Source organism: Macaca nemestrina, chromosome 18 (assembly GCF_043159975.1).
Source record: "Macaca nemestrina isolate mMacNem1 chromosome 18, mMacNem.hap1, whole genome shotgun sequence".
Classification (NCBI taxonomy): domain Eukaryota; kingdom Metazoa; phylum Chordata; class Mammalia; order Primates; family Cercopithecidae; genus Macaca; species Macaca nemestrina.
In genome coordinates this window covers 1,417,516-1,433,809 of record NC_092142.1, presented here as the reverse complement: position 1 = coordinate 1,433,809, position 16,294 = coordinate 1,417,516, and the positions used below count along the sequence as shown (strand labels likewise).

The 16,294-nt window shown below is 61.8% G+C and overlaps 1 long non-coding RNA gene across 1 annotated transcript; it reads left to right on the top strand.

Annotated features, from left to right (window-relative positions):
• The first annotated feature begins 2,782 nt into the window (after positions 1–2,782).
• Positions 2,783–4,730, top strand: LOC105485875 (uncharacterized). Its single transcript, XR_989810.3, has 3 exons — positions 2,783–2,927; positions 3,795–3,920; positions 4,495–4,730. It is a non-coding gene; the product is annotated as an uncharacterized lncRNA (long non-coding RNA).
• Positions 4,731–16,294: the final 11,564 nt, after the last annotated feature.

Here is a 16,294-nt window from a genome sequence, read left to right as displayed (position 1 = left end):
TGGGAAAGATGCAGACGCAGAGAAGGCCACGTGAGGACAGGCAGGGCTGGGGCGATGCGTCCACAATCCCAGAACTGCCAGGATGGACGGCAGCCACCCCAGGGAGCCACTCCCTCAACCTGGGGGTGTAGGCCCCCACCTGGGCACGTTTGCCACCCTAAAGTCCACCACAGCCTGTGCAGTCCCGGCAGCCGACGTGGGGGCCGCTGTGCCCACAGTCCAGGGCAGGTGGTCAGCCCCACACTGCCCACCGAGCACTGCATTGGGTAGCCGAGGCTGGGCACCTGACCTCTCTGAGCCTCAGTTTCCCTGTCTGTATGGTGGAGGTAGTAACTGGTGGAAGCAGAGCCTGGAAGCTGCACCTGAGCCCAGCACCTGGCTGGCACTGAAGACAGCAGCTCCCCTCCCTGCCCTGCTCAGCCCCGGGCAGTCCCCAGAGAGGTGGGCTTTGTGGGAGACCAGGGTCGGGGAGGCAGAGACCCCCTGAAATTGTCTCAGCAGCGTCAGGGCTCCAGCCCTGGCTCCCACCTGACAAGGAACAGTGTCCTAGACTCTGCCAGGTGACCAGTCTCACCCTCCGATGGCCGTGATGGATGGAGGCCTCACCCCTCCTCTGAGCCCCCGTCAGGGACCCCCAGCTTCTCCTGGTCTACAAACCTTGGGGAGGAGCAGTTACCTGGCGGGTCCCTGCCTCAGAGGCCACTGTTATCAATATTGTTATCCTGTCAACGGGACGCCACTGGCTCCCACCCGGCAGTGGGACCACAGCCTCTGAGCCCACTGTCCATCTGGCCGAAGGGACCACAGACACCCTCGGTGAGTCCCAGTGGGTGAAGCCCTCACACCCAGGCCCTGGCTGAGTCCTGCCAGTGTGGTCTGCAAGGTGGGCAGCCCCAGGCACCCTCCGGCCAGCTCTCGGGTCCAGGTGGTGGGAGCAGAGCCCACTGCCAGCCCCAGCTCATGCCCTTCCGACAGACCCATGCCGGGCAGCAGGGCCAGGCACAAGCAACACTGGGCAGTGGCGACACTGGGACCTTGTGATGCGCTGGGCACTCAGGTACCCTCACAACACAGATCCCTGAGGATGCCAGGCACAGAGCTCACGGAGCAAGCCCATGGTGTGGGGACCCCCCTCTCCGGAGCCCCGTGAGCGCCCCAGGCCTGCCAGCCGCCCCACCCTCTGAGGTCATTTTCCAGCCGGCCCACGCCCACTGGAAAGAGAGCCCAGAACCAGGAGGGCGCCCGCCTCGCCAAGCCGGAGGGGAGCCACGGGGGGCGGGGGAGGCAGTGGGAACCCGACCAGGCGGCAATTTAAACAGGAGGCGCGGCGGCCGCCTGGGAGCGGGCTGTCGGGGGGCCTCATGGCAGGGTCCTCAGGCCGGGAGGAGCCAGGGGCCTGGAGCTGGCTGTGTCAAGGACAGGCTTCCTCGGAGGCCTCACTGACACGGCGGGGGTGGGGTCTGCGGCGAGAGAGGCCAGCCAGTGCCGGCAGCAGCCCTGAGCCCTCCTGTGGCCTCAGTCTGGGCCCCTCCCCCACCCCCTTTTTACAGATGCGGGAACTCGTGCACATGGAAGATCCCAGCTGTGGCGTGACCCACATTCAAGCCCAGTGGGCTGTGCCCGGCTGCATCTGTGCACAGGGCCAGCCTTGGGGACCGACCCGGAGCCGAAGTGGCTGGGCCATGCATCTGTCCTGGGGCTGCAGGGACCGCGCCCCACGACAGGACGCCTTGAGATGCCAGAAATGCATTCTTTCTCCACACTGGGGGCCGGAAACCCCAAATCAAGTGCTGCTCCGAAGCCTCCTGTGGCTCCCAGCTTCGGGCGCTGCCTGTGTCCCAGGCTCATGCTCATCACTCCGGGGTCCTCGGCCAGCGTCTGCCTGTCTCTCTCTCTTCTTCTTTTTTATTATTTTTTGAGACGGAGTCTTGCTCTGTCGCCTGGGCTGGAGTGCAGTGGCGCGATCTTGGCTCACTGCAAACTCCGCTTCCTGGGTTCACGCCATTCTCCTGCCTCAGCCTCCCGAGTAACTGGCACTACAGGTGCCCACCACCATGCCCGGATAATTTTTTGTATTTTAGTAGAGACGGGATTTTGCCATGTTGGTCAGGCTGGTCTTGATCTCCTGACCTCGTGATCCACCCGCCTCAGCCTCCCAAAGAGCTGGGATTACAGGCGTGAGTCACCGTGCCCAGCCTCTCTCCTTTTCTTCTAGAGACAGGTCCTTGGAGTTGGGGCCACCCTGACCCTGCACGCGTGCCCCTGCCTTGATTACGTCTGCGAAGACCCCGCCTAGGCCGTGTTCTAAGGTTTTGTGTGGATGTGGATGTGGCTGTTGGGGGCTCAACGCAGCACTCCGGGAGAGCTGGAGCCCTGAGGCCTGGGGCCGGCCCGCTGTGGGCCACATTGGGAGAGCAGGCAGTGTCTCCTGGGCCTGGGTGCACAGGCTGGGGGGAGGCAGTAGCCCGGGGTCCCAAGGCTGGACTGGAGTCGAGGCACCTGGAGGGCAGTGGGCTGCTAAGCCCAGGGTAGGGGGAGAGTGGGCGGGACGCCCGCAGCCCCGCAGCCTCACTCCCCGTGCAGCCCCGCAGCCTCACTCCCCATGCAGCCCAGCAGCCTCACTCCCCGTGCGGCCTCACTCCCCGTGCAGCCCTGTGGCCTCACTCCCCGTGCAGCCCCGCAGCAGCAGCCCCCAGCCGGTGCTTGAGGATTGAGCGGTGCCCGGGGAAGGGAGCAGGGAGGGGGTGGGGTGGGTCCTGGGGTCCCAGCAGCAACACTCAGCGCCAGAAGGTTGGGGAGGCAGCCGCAGGCCCCAGAGGGGGCGGCCAGGAGAGTCTGGGGACAGTGAACCAGAGTCCGGAGTCGGCCTCCCTGGTGACCGGCAGCCTCGGTGGTGACCAGAAACAGCCAGGTCCACCCTCCCAGTGGTGAGAAGAGGATGGGTGGGGCGGGGGCTCCACTCTGGGGAGGGGGCCGAGGCCTCCAGAGGCCCGTCCGGATGGGCTTGGGCTGGGGCAGGGGCTGCGTCTGGCAGGCTGCAGACGTCCTCCCGGGGCTCCACAGCAATGGGCTGAGGGGAAGCAGCAGTGCATGCCGGAACGTGGCCCTGGGCCCCGCACCCGCACAGAGCATCCCAGGACCCCGGTCCCAGGCTCTGCAGGAAGAGGGGCCATCTGTTTTCTGTCGGGCAGACGGTCGAGGGGCCGCCTCTCCCAGGTGGGAGGCTCTGCAAACCAGGCGCCCACCTCGACGGGAACGTGAGGAAATGGCGGGAGCGGGGCCGGCAGCCCTGAGGTCAGGGCGGGTTCCCCTCCATCCTCCTCGGCTGCCCCCATGGGCACAGTCCACATCCCCGCCCTGCAGTCAGGAAGCTGAGCCTTCCGGCAGGTCCCAGGTGCCCGTGGCTCAGTCCCAGCCCCCGCTCCCACCAGCCACACCAGCCTCTCAGCCTCGCCTCAGATGAGCTGGTCCCTGGGCAGGGTCTTGGATACAGCGTCCGGCGGCCTCTCAGGGGCCCCTAGGCCCTCCCGCTCTTGCTCCGTGGTTACTGGGAGAAGAGCTCGGTGGGGCGTCCTGGAGGGGCCAGAGCTTCCATCCAGGCAGGAGAGTGTGGGGGTGGGGTAGGGGTCCCCAGCCAGGGTTGGGGGGCACGGCTCCGGGGAAACGGTGCAACCGCTGTGGGACCCGCTTGGAGTTCCTCAGACAGCCGCGCAGAATCTTCACGCGTGTGGGCGTGTGCCCTGAGGAGCTGAAGGCCGACACAGACACCGTGATCACCGCAGCGCCATTCACAGGAGCCGGGCCGGGGATGGGACTTCATGAGAAGGGAAACACCAGCACAGAGAAGCCAACCTCCCAACAGGACCCAAGCAGCCACAGAAGGGCTTCGTTTCTGGAGGCACCTGCTGCTTCTGTGGGAGGTGGGGCCCGCCGGACCCCCGGGGACCCTCGGCAGCACCGCGCCCGCCTCTGCTACCCAGTGTCCAGTGGCCGGGCCTGCTCTGGCCAGCGGGGCCCCAGACCAACCGGCCCCACCTCCCTCCTCCCCCGAGAGCAGGCCAGGGTCTCTGGCTTTCGGGAAGGGCCTGGCCCAACGTCCTCACCTTGCCCATCCGTAAAAGAATACAATAGCTGGCCAGGCGCGGTGGCTCAAGCCTGTAATCCCAGCACTTTGGGAGGCCGAGACGGGCGGATCACGAGGTCAGGAGATCGAGACCATCCTGGCTAACACGGTGAAACCCCGTCTCTACTAAAAAATACAAAAAACTAGCTGGGCGCGGTGGCGGGCGCCTGTAGTCCCAACTACTCGGGAGGCTGAGGCAGGAGAATGGCGTAAACCCGGGAGGCGGAGCTTGCAGTGAGCTGAGATCCGGCCACTGCACTCCAGCCTGGGCGGCAGAGCGAGACTCCGTCTCAAAAAAAAAAAAAAAAAAAAAAAAAGAATACAATAGCTTTCTTGTGTTTAATAATTATTATAATGATTATATTTAATAGCTAATAGAACGCCAGCCACCGTGAGAAAGAAGTCATTCGCTAAGGTGATGTGGTCAACGGTGCCTGGCCTGCGTGTGCTTAGGGACGGAATGACGCCACTCTCCCTGCTCCCACCACCGTCACCGTTGTCACTGTCATTTGGAAACTTCCAGAACTCACAGCCCACAGGGGAAAAAATAGCGCAAGAACAACTGTTCCCTGAGGCAGGCGTTGATATCTGAAATAAATTTGCATTCGTGTTCACTGTAACGTGTTCCCAGAATGGGAACAAAAGGGAGATTTTCTGTGATCTCCCGCCGAGGATTTTGAGCGTGTCTGAGGGTGGGTTTTCCCTGACACAGGCTGCATCCGGCTCACCCCCAGCACCCCCTCCCCTGCGGGTGGCTTTGGGCCGGTGTCTGGGCCTCCCAGAACCTCCGTGGTCAGGTGGGAGATGAGACTGTGTGGCAGGTCCCCGGGCCGGTGGGTCACTCAGGGTGTGCGGGTACAGAGAGCCGTGCCACATGGTTCGGGATTAGTGAGCTCCAGCGGTGGGGATGGAGGGCGGCGTGTGGCCTGAGAGGCTGTTCCAGCCGTACCCAGGCAGCATCTCCAGGAGGAGGCGCCTTCCTCTCTTAGGGCTGCTGTGGTGAATGACCACACGCTGGGTGGCCTCTAACCACACAAATCCCTGCTCTCCCAGCTCCAGAGGCTGGAATCAAAGCCACAGCGTCGGCCGGGCTGTGCGTCCTGCGAGGTTCCTTAGGGGTCCTCCTGCCTCTCCTGGTTTCTGGCGGCTGCCACTGTCCTAGGCGGTCCTGGCTGGTAGCTGCCCCGCTCCAGTCTCTGCCTCCATCCGCGCTTGGCCTCCCTGGACCTGTGTCACCTCCTCTCCTCCTAAGGACCCAGTCACTGGATCCACGCCCACTCCCAGCCAATATGACCTTAATGCTACCAATTACGCCTGCGAAGGCCCCGCTTCCGAACACGCTCACGTCCACAGGCACGCTGGGGTGAGGGCCCTGGCACGCAGCAGCACCCATCCGTGCTCACCCGGCAAGCAGAACAGAAGCCGCCCCCACTGCTGCACCTGCGCCGCACTGGCCCCGTTAGCTGCCGCGGTGCAGGGGACCTGGCGTGGGGACCGGCTGTGTCCTTGGTCCGCTGGGCAGGACCCCCTTACCACTGCCTTGCAGACAGACTCCAGCCTGGGAGTGGCGCTGGCAGCCTGCGGGGCGGGGGCCTGTCACCACGGCGACGAGGGAGCGCCCCCACATTGCCTGAGCGCTGTCAGGGCCTGGAGCAGCTCCACAAACAGAACTCCAGCCACGAATCCCAGCTACGTGGGGAACTGCGAATGTTCTGGCGTCCACACCGAAGACGATGAAATAGAAGACGTGAAATTCAAGTTCATGCTAATATTTCACTTCGCCCAGCTTACCCACAGTGTTATCATTGCAGCGTGCCATCAATATAAAAATCATGAATGAGATGCTTACATTTTTTAAACAACAGCCCTGTTGCGATGTGATGCACACAGCACGCCACCCAGCCACGGAAGCACGCAGCTCGAGGGGCCTTTACCGTATTCGCGGGGCTGTGCAAACGTCTTCACGGTTGCTTTCAGAACATTTTTATCACCACAAAGAGAGTCCCCCCACCCACCAGTCACTCCCACCCCTCCCCAGCCCCCACCAACCAGCGGGCTCTGTTCTGTCTCCGGACTTTCCTGCTCTGCACCTGTCGTGTAAATGGAGTTGCCATGTGCGTCCTTTTGTGTCTGGCTCGTGTCACCACACGCCATGTTTCCCGGACTCATCCGTGGGGTGTCTGTACGTCTTTCCCTTTTATGGCTGCGTGATACAGCCAGTCGGCCGCGTCCGTGGGCTCCACTTTTGGGGATTCCACCAACCTCAGATGGAAAATATATCTTTCGGTGGACGGCTGCGTCTGTGCTGAACACGGACAGACTTTTTTATTGTTGCTGTTGCTCAAGCCACAGTGTGGGAACGGCGTCTGCGCGTGTGCCTGGCATCGCGGTCTGCAGATGATGTAAAGTGCCGGTTGCACGCGCAGTCGCCCCCTCCACACCAGGGACCTCAGCACCCTCCACGCCGGGACCTCAGCACCCTCCACACCAGGGACCTCAGCACCCTTCCCACCGGGGACCTCAGCACCCTCCACACCGGGGACCTCAGCACCCACCGCAGCGGGGACCTCAGCACCCACCGCAGCGGGGACCTCAGCACCCTCCACGCCGGGACCTCAGCACCCTCCACGCCGGGACCTCAGCACCCTCCACGCCGGGACCTCAGCACCCTCCACGCCGGGACCTCAGCACCCTCCACGCTGGGACCTCAGGACCCTCCACACCAGGGACCTCAGCACCCTCCACGCCGGGACCTCAGCACCCTCCAAGTCGGGGACCTCAGCACCCGTGGACCCTGGTGTCCTCCTGGGTCTGGAATGGATACTGAGGGACGATGGATGCCGCCGTATTTTTTTTTTTTTTTTTTTTTGCATTTTGACAGTTCGTGGAGACCCTGCCCGGCCGCATTGCCTGGTCTCAGCATTGCGGTGGAGCCGGAGCTGTGTGAACACCCAGGCAGCACGGGGCTCCGGCCCGAGCCTCAGCAGGTGATGGCTGACCCCAGCAGTACCTTGAGGAGATCGTATTGCAGCCAGGAAGAGTCAAAGCCTCTGGCTTCCAAGAGGAAGGAAAGTGTGCTGCCCCTGCAGAGACGTTCCCTAACCGGCTACTCCTGTATAGTTTTTTTTTTTTTTTTTTTAGACGGAGTCTCACTCTGTCGCCCAGGCTGGAGTGCAGTGGCCGGATCTCAGCTCACTGCAAACTCCGCCTCCCGGGTTTACGCCATTCTCCTGCCTCAGCCTCCCGAGTAGCTGGGACCACGGGCGCCGCCACCTCGCCCGGCTAATTTTTGTATTTTCAGTAGAGACAGAGGGCGGTTCACTGTGTTGGCCAGGCTGGTCTCGAACTCCTGACCTCAGGCAATCCGCCCACCTTGGCCTCCCAAAGTTCTGGGATTACAGGTGTTAGCCAGCGCACCTGGCCTTGTGTGTGGTTTTCTAAACAGAACGAGCTGTAAGGTTTCAGGGAAGCATGGAAGGAAACATTCCGGATCTTCTGGGGTGGCATAAACACCGGCCCCATTAGCTACCGTGGTGCAGGGCCCAGTGTGGGGACCGGCTGCATCCTTGGCCTGCCCCCTGTGCCCTCGCTGTCCCCTACACGTGTTCCTTCTGTGCTGGGCAGTGGCCATCTCCATGGTGACGACAGGGCAAAGGGGACCTTCTCAGGGGTATCAGGCGTCCAGGGCTGGGAGCTGCTGTCAGCTGAGCCCCACCTGTGACGGGACAATGTCACCTATCGGGTGGCACCCGCTCCTCTCTTGGGGCCCTGCCAGGGAGCAAAGAAGGGGCAGCGGTGGGAATCAGGCCGGAGCCACGTCTCCACCGACAATGGCTGGCAGCCGTGCACTGCCTCCTCTGAGCCCGCAGCCGGACCCCCAGAACACGAAGGCCTTGAGGAATTACCCTCTCCCTGACCCCCAACGATGTCTGTGGCTGCCAGTGGGGGCCAGCCTGGGCAGGAGCCGACTCGGCTGACATCCCCGTAGTCCTTTTAGATTGTAGATGCTGCCTCCTTTCCAGACAGGGAAACTGAGGCACAGAGGAACAGACCATTGTTCAGGGTCACCCCGCCTGAAAGGGCAGGGCTGGGGCTCCCCCACTCCAACTTCACAAGTGTGACGGTTCATCACACATGGGGTGCCTCGAGGGCCCGAACCCCGAGGGCGCTCCTCCCGCTCCCGTGGCCAGAGTGGACTGGCCGGACAACCAGGCTCGGGAAAGTCGGGTCCTCTTTTCAGCCTCTGCTCATGGTTAGAAGAACCTACGCTTTGGAGCCGGGAGGACTTAGAACCCGAGACTGGGATTAGCTCCAGGGACTTAGAGATTTCTGACCACCCCAGTTGGGTCCCAGACGCACCTTCCTCCGAGGCTGCCTCCCTCAAGGGCCACCCGACCACGGGGACGCCACCCAGAACGGGAGGAGGAGCCAGGACCCGGGGTCTCGGGGAGACTGTGCTCTGGGGATAGACATGGGCAGAGAACATGACTGGCAGCTCCGGCCTAAACACACATCCAGCCGCCTCCTAAACCTGTCCGGCAGACCTCAGAGCCAAAGCCCACGCCGGCCACACGGGTGCCAGAGGCCCAGACCCCGACTTCTCTGGAGGGGCCGTGAGTGTAACTCCAACCAGCAAAGGCCTTTCTTGCTGGAAACTGCGGCATCTTGCTGTGACCTGAGGGACCGGGGGGAGTGGGTGTGGTGCCCAAGATCCTTTCTCCCGCCCTGGCCCAAATGTTTTCCCCGCCTTTCACAGACGGGAAACTGAGGCACAGAGGCCTGGCCGCTGCCGCAGGGTCTCCCCAGCCTGGCATCGTGGGGCTGGGACTTGGACCCAGGGTTCTCCCAGTCAGGTCTTCTCTGCCTGCCAATTAATATTCGCAACATCAGTGCCTGGACCCCTCCCTAGGCCGGCACCGCCCCCTGTCCCCTGCCCCCCTCCCTAGGCCGGCACCGCCCCGTGTCCGCTGCCACCCCCCCAGCCTGGCACCGCCCCGTGTCCCCTGCCCCCCTCCCTAGGCCAGCACTGCCCCGTGTCCCCTGCCTCCCTCCCTAGGCTGGCACTGCCCCGTGTCCCCTGCCACCCCCCAGCCTGGCACCACCCCAAGTCCCCTGCCCCCCTCCCTAGGCCGGCACCGCCCCGTATCCGCTGCCACCCCCCAGCCTGGCACCGCCCCGTGTCCGCTGCCACCCCCCCAGCCTGGCACCACCCCGTGTCCCCTGCCCCCCTCCCTAGGCCGGCACTGCCCCGTGTCCCCTGCCCCCCTCCCTAGGCCGGCACTGCCCCGTGTCCCCTGCCCTCTGCGAGGCCGAAGTAGCGGCTTCTGCTCTGCCCACTTCACAGACGTAGGTGCTGGGACTCAGAGGAGCAGGAAGGGGTCTGCCGAGGACACCAGCTCGGAGGTGGGTTCCAACCGCACCCCCCTCCTGGCCCCCGTGTCGGGAATGGACTCGGTGGACGGGGACTTCCCCTAGTTGTGATGGGAAGGACCCCACGGGGACCAGGAAACTGAGGCATGGGGGGAGGGCGTGGCCTGCTCTAAGTCACTCCCCACCAAGCCTCAGCTGGTGCCGCTCAGCCTGCAGCCCCCGGCAGCCCCACCACACCTCGCCCTCTCTGCCTGCGCTCGGGCCAGGGCCCAAGACTCTCCAGGCAGCTCGCCCACCAGGCCCAGGCGGCGGCCTGAACCTGAGCCTCTGTGCCTGTGTGAGACTTGGCACCCGTCAGACCCAGACTCCCTCAGGTGGAGGCTCCCCCAGCCGCACTGTCTTCTCCCAGGAAGCAGGAGCCAGTGTGTCCTGGCCTCGGGCACCTGGGTCCTCAGCCCGTCCCAGCTCCGTCTGGCCATCCCGATAGGGAGACGCCGCAGCTTCTCAGGGACTCCGGGCGTTGCCCCAGGGATCCCGCCTGTGCGCCTGGGTGGGCCCGGCTGACCCATCACGCTGGAATCGGAAGGAAGCTCCTTGCAGAGGTAGCTCGGCTGCTGGCCAAGCGGATTCCAAGGGTGTTTTCCAAGCAAATCAGGAAGTGGGATCGGCACCTTCATCCAGCCCCCAGGAGGGGCCCCACCTGGCTCCCTCCCCTCTGAGAGAACCGAACGGCCCCCAGCTGCAGGTCCCACAGAGCAGCACTCAGGCCTTCCTCCCCTAGTCAGCCAGCCCTGGCCAGCTCCTCAGAAAAGAAAAACCAGCCTGGCGCGGTGGCTCAAGCCTGTAATCCCAGCACTTTGGGAGGCCGAGGCGGGCGGATCACAAGGTCAGGAGATCGAGACCATCCTGGCTAACATGGTGAAACCCCATCTCTACTAAAAATACAAAAAAATTAGCCGGGCGCGATGGCGGGTGCCTGTAGTCCCAGCTACTCAGGAGGCTGAGGCAGGAGAATGGCATGAACCCAGGGGATGGAGGTTGCAGTGATCCGAGATCGCGCCATTGCACTCCAGCCTGGGGGACAGAGCGAGACTCCGTCTCAAAAAAAAAAAAAAAAAAAAAAAGAAAAACCAGCTTACGCTTCACTGGGGTCCCTGACAGCTGGACTCCGAGCCTGCAGCCCTCACAGTCCGGCCACAGGTGCCCAGGGGCTCCGGACAAGCCCGGGACCCACCTCAGCTGGGGAGGGGACAGGAACGGGTGCCATGGGGGCGCAGGAGCAGCTGAGGCTGTGCTCAGGTGTGGGAGGGGCCAGATCGCAGGGGGTGCTTACACTTGAGGTGTCAGACCCCCGGGGTGACGTGTGGAGACCCCCGCTCTGTAGGGAAGACAGGGACCCAGGTTGACGTGTGGAGACCCCCACTCCCCAGGGAAGACAGGGACCCGGGGTGAGCAAGCCGCTGATGGGGTCCAGGACCCAGCCAAGGGGTCGAAGCCACTGTGAGTCCAATTCCAGGACTTGGGCCAGGAAGGGCTGGGCCGCTGGCCAGGGTGGGGACGGCTCAAAGGCAGGTGGACCCGAGTCCTCCTGTGGCCTGTCGTTGGCTCTCAGATGCTGCAGAGACTCCCCGACCTCTCTATGTGTCCAAGCACCGCCGCGAGCCCAAGGCAGGCCCCGGCTCCACCCGGACTGCGCCCCTGCGGCCCTGCCATGCCCTCCACGGCAGCCCCACCAGGCAGGCAGGGCCACCTCCGCGGCCGAGCGCATCATTCCAGCCAGGAAAACCCCACGTCCCTCCTTTGCCGGGGAATTTTCAGAAGCAGAAGTTTGCTCAGATACCTCGAAACCCCCGGCGAGGGTCACGGTGGGGTGAGGGCTACAGGCCTTTGCTCCCAAGTTCCCCGTGGGCCTCAGGAACGGACGCCTTGGAAGCAAATTCCAGGAACTCCCAGCTCCCAGGCTCAGAGGTGAGAGGAGCGTCAAGGCGGGTCTCGACAGCACAGCCCAGGTTTTCTTCCCGGGTGTGGGGACACCAGGCCGTGGGGGCAAGGCCGGGGGAGGCGGGGGCAGGCGCAGCCCCTGTCCGCCGTGTGACTTGGGCGAGTCACTTCTCCTCCCTGAGGCCGGGCTCCCGCCTCCACCTGGGTCCCTCTCCCGACTCATGGGCAGCATCTGCAGGGGCGGCCGCCATGCTTCCCTGCACCCCACCTGCCCGCTGGGAGTGGTCCGTGGCCTTGCTAATCTATCAGCCCCTGGCGTGGGCTGGGACGGGGCTTCCCCCGCCCCTGCCCCGCTGGGCCGTGTCTGGCTCCAAACAGTCAAGGAATAATGGACGTTCGCATGGAGCCGATAAAAAGCCCCTCCTAGGATGACCCCTCATCAGGCGGAGCCAGGGCCAGAGGTCAAACTCGTTAGCTCAGGAAGCATCTGCTGCCTCCACTCCTGTCCCCAGGACGTCTGCAGGGCCTGGTGCCCGCTGGCTTTGTGGGGTGACTGGAGGTGACAGAAGGGACGTGAGAAGTCTGGTCCCCCCCAAGGCTCTCCCCCTGCCATGGGTGGGGTGAGCCTCCCCACCCCCTGCCCTTCCTCCCCCTGCCTTCCCCCCACCCTCGTGGTATGAAAGGCCCCCCATCCGGGGCTGCTGCCCTCAGGCCCCTTAGCCTGCCTGGTCCCCCTCTCCCCCCAGCCCTATGAGCAACACGCGCTCGCACGCTTCCCTGTGTGCCGGGACGGTGCAGAGCTGCCAGTGGGCTGCAGGTGCCCCCAGAGAGACGTCCCTGTGCCCAGCAGCCCCACAGGGTTTGTATTCCGGGGCCCGAGGGCAGCCAGAACGGGTCTTGCAGGTGGAGAGGGACTGTGGGGGATGCATTTTTCTGGGAGGGGTCTGCTGGTTCCTGGGGCATCGGGAAGCCGGCCACTGCCCCAGAGGCGACCTGGAGGGACCTTCTGCAGACAGCTGCTCTGCCTCCCCTCTGGCTGTGTTCTCGCCTGCAGATCCCGGAAGGGGCAGCTTACAAGGCATGGAGTCAGCTCCACCCGTGGTCCTCACGTATCTGGCCAACAGGCGAACCCACAGGGCTGTCACCTCTGCTACCCGATGGCCCGACAGGGAGCTCTCGGCCGTGTCCCGGCCAGACCCAGCGCCTCCAGACGCCAGCAAACAGCCACATGCAGCCCGGCTATCAGCCACACGCGTCTGATGCTCTCAGACCAGCCTGCGGAGCCTGGGGAGAGGCTCCGGGATCCTTGCAGCAGGAAGCTGGCCAGAAAGGCGGCCCAACAGAAAGTCATGGCTGCCAGACACCCGAAGGCACCTCGAAAGAGAAAGTCAACGGGGCAGGGCCCAGGCACGTTGAGGGGCCGCAAAGCCCAGCTGCACAGTGGGCCCCCGTTCGCGAGGCCTGCAGGGGCCTCCGCCCTCCACCGCCTTCCCTCGGGGCTCCGATGGGTTTGCCATTTCCTAGCACGTGGATGGGAAAGGGCCCGTGGGCTGGGGGTGACCGGATGGTGAGGGGTCAGGACACCGCCTGTGGGGGTGGCCTTCCGGCTCAACTCAGCCGAGACGCCAGCGCAGGGCCAGGGCTGCTGCCGGCCGGACACCCGCGCTGTGAGGCGCTCCTCGCCCCGGGGCTTCATCTGCCCTTGCCGGAGCCTTCCCGGCTCGCTGATTTGTGGCAGACTTAATCCCGCACTAATTAGATTTCTGCACTGGTGATGAAAGGGCTCCGTGCGTGCCAGCCCGCTGGCCGGCCCAGCCCACTGCTTGTTTTGCACAGAATTTTAATTGTTTCCAAATTAATCCTCGGAATCGAGTGAGCTCAGCGCAGATAAGCCAGCCGCAGGGAGGGCAGAGTGCCGCGTTCCCATCTTCCCAGCCAGCGCGGCCGCCGCTCCCGTGGGGTGGCACGGGGAGGCCGCCTTCGGACATGACGCGATCGTCCAACAATGTCCCGCGCCTCTTCCCGCTCAGCGGCTCCGAGAGCCCCGCCAGGCGCCCGGCTCTCGGGGAGTTTTCCTTCTGTTTGCTCTTGGCTCAGCTTCCCTCTTAATCCTATTTTCGCCAGTTTCTATCCAATTTAAGACAGCTCCTGTAAGTCAAAATTAATTACCCGGTGTGCTTCCAGCCCTGTGGTCTCGCTGCTCACCGTTCCTGCAGCTTGGGGCTGGGCTCCAAAAGGAGGAGGGGAACACGCCCCCAATGTGAGGGGGGCTGTGGGGCCCCACCCCCGAACCAGACTGAAGGGGAGAGGTCCCCACTCCACATTTTGAAGGACCAGCCTCCTCCATCAGGAAGTCCTCTCTGACTGCCTCAATCTTCCTGAGCTCCCCTGACAGCTAATGTTGGGCACGCTCTTCCCACCACACCTGTGCCTGCCCATGCCCACATCCACACGTGTGTCTACCCAGCTCACCAAGGGCCTGGGCTCCTTGCAAAATGTGTTCAGCCACATAGAAATGAATAAAGGCCAGGCACAGCGGCTCACGCCGGTAATCCCAGCACTTTGGGAAGCCAAGGCAGGGTTGTTTGAGCCCAGAAGTTTGAGACCAACCTGGGCAACATAGCAAGACCCCATCACTACAAGGAATACAAACATCAGCCGGGTGTGGTGGTGTGCACCTGGAGCCGTGACCACCCGGGTGGCTGGGGCAGGAGGATGGCTGAGCCCAGGGAGGTCGGGGCTACAGGGAGCGGTGATGACACCACCACACTCTAGCTGGGGGAGTGACAAAGGGAGACCCTGTCTTGAAAAAGAAATAGAATAAATAAGGATACCAAAAGCAACAAAAGGCAGCGCAAGATATAGAGAGATACTTGAAGTTACAGACTTTTTGTGCCTCACAGGCCACCATCAAGAAAGCAAAAGGACAACCCACCCAGTGGGGGGAATATTTGCCCGTCATTTATCTGATAAGGGTATATTTAAAATACATAATACATAAAGAGCCCTTGCAACTCAACACTAAAGGCCGGGCGTGGTGGCTCACGCCCGTCATCCCAGCACTTTGGGAGGCCGAGGCGGGTGGATCACCTGAGGTCAGGAGTTCAAGACCAGCCTGACCAACATGGGGAAACCCCGTCTGTACTAAAAGTATAAAACTTAGCCGGGTGTGATGGCAGGTGCCTGTAATCCCAGCTACTCGGGAGGCTGAGGCAGGAGAATCGCCTAAGCCCAGGAGGTAGAGATTACAGTGAGCCGAGATGGTGCCATTGCACCCCAGCCTGGGCAACAAGAGCAAAACTCCGTCTCAAAAAAGAAAAAAGGAAACAAACAAACAAACAAACAAAAAAACAGTAAAAACACAAGTCACCTGATTTAAAATAGCAAAGGATAGAAACAGATATTTCTCCAAGAAGATACACCAGGGGCCAACAAGCTCATGAAAAGATGCAAAGATGCTCCGTGTCACCAGCCACCCGGAAAACCCGGATCAAAGCCACAGAGAGAGGCCACATCACACCGGTGAGGATGCTTACGGTCAGGAAAACCAGGATGTCGGTGTTGGTGAGGATGCAGAGAAACGAGGCCTCGGGCACCGCTGGTGGGAATGGAGAGTGAGGCAGCCAGTTTGGAAAACGATGTAATAGTTCCTCAAAAGTCGGAACCTAGAATTAACCCATGACCTGGCAATTCCATTCCTGGCTGTCTACCCAATATAAGTGAAAATATATATCCACACACAAATTTGTATATGGATGTTCATAGCACAATTCACAATGGCCAAAAAAAAAAAAAAAAAAAAAAAGGAAAAGCGTCCCAAACAGTCACAAGCAGTCGAATGGGTGGATGGGGTACAGGTCACCCAAGCAACGGGACACTAGCCTCTCAGAGGAACGAGATTCTGACCCTCGCTACCGGATGGATGAACCTGAAACACGTGAGCTCCCTGGGCAAAGCCAGACACAAAAATCCCTACATTGTGTGACCCCATTTACGTGAAATGTCTCGAATAGGCAAACCCGTAGTGACAGAAAGCAGATTGGTGTTTGTCTAGGGCTGGGGGAATCAGGCGTGGGAGGCCCCGGAAATGATGGCTAAAGGTTCTGTGATTTCTTCTGGGAGGTGATAAAATGTTCTAAAATGGATCATGCTTCGTTCGCACCGCGTGCCGGCATCAAAACCTCCGATGTGCCCCCTAAATGTAATACCTGCTGTGTATCTGCAAAAATTAAAAAGGAGATAAAATCGATGGTGATAATGGTTACACAATCCCAGTACATTTAGTGGGTGTGCTAAAATCATTGAGCTGTACATTTTAAAATGGTGACTCTCATGTGAATTATGTCTAAGAAACAAAATTATGAAAAAATTAATAAAGAGCAAACAAGGAAAGAAAAAAAATGCCAAAGAAACTACGAAATTCAGAGAGTGCCCAGAACCCTAAAGAGAGGCAGCCAGTGCCAGGGCAGTTAACACTCTGCACAGAGCTTCCTGGCAGGCAAAGCAAAGATGGAAACACCCACACTATGGCGGGCTGTGGGGTCCCATTTGTTGACGATTCACTCCACTGAGTGTGTCCAGGTGTTTGTCAGGTGTCAACTCGGCTAATCCCAACAAGGTCCAGGCAGGAGGAGGGCTACGTAGATGGGGAAACTGAGGCAGGCCCAAGGTCACCAGTTGATACATGGCAGAAGCCAGACCAGCGCCTCAGTGATTGGGATTGGAGCCTTTGATCCCAGCCCTGTGACGTCTCCCCACCCCACCCACCTGCCTGCTTCAGGGTCTTATTCCCTTGGAGGTAGATGTCACCCCCCAGGATGTCACCCCCTGCAGGGGCCACCACATGCCCCCTCTTTCCAA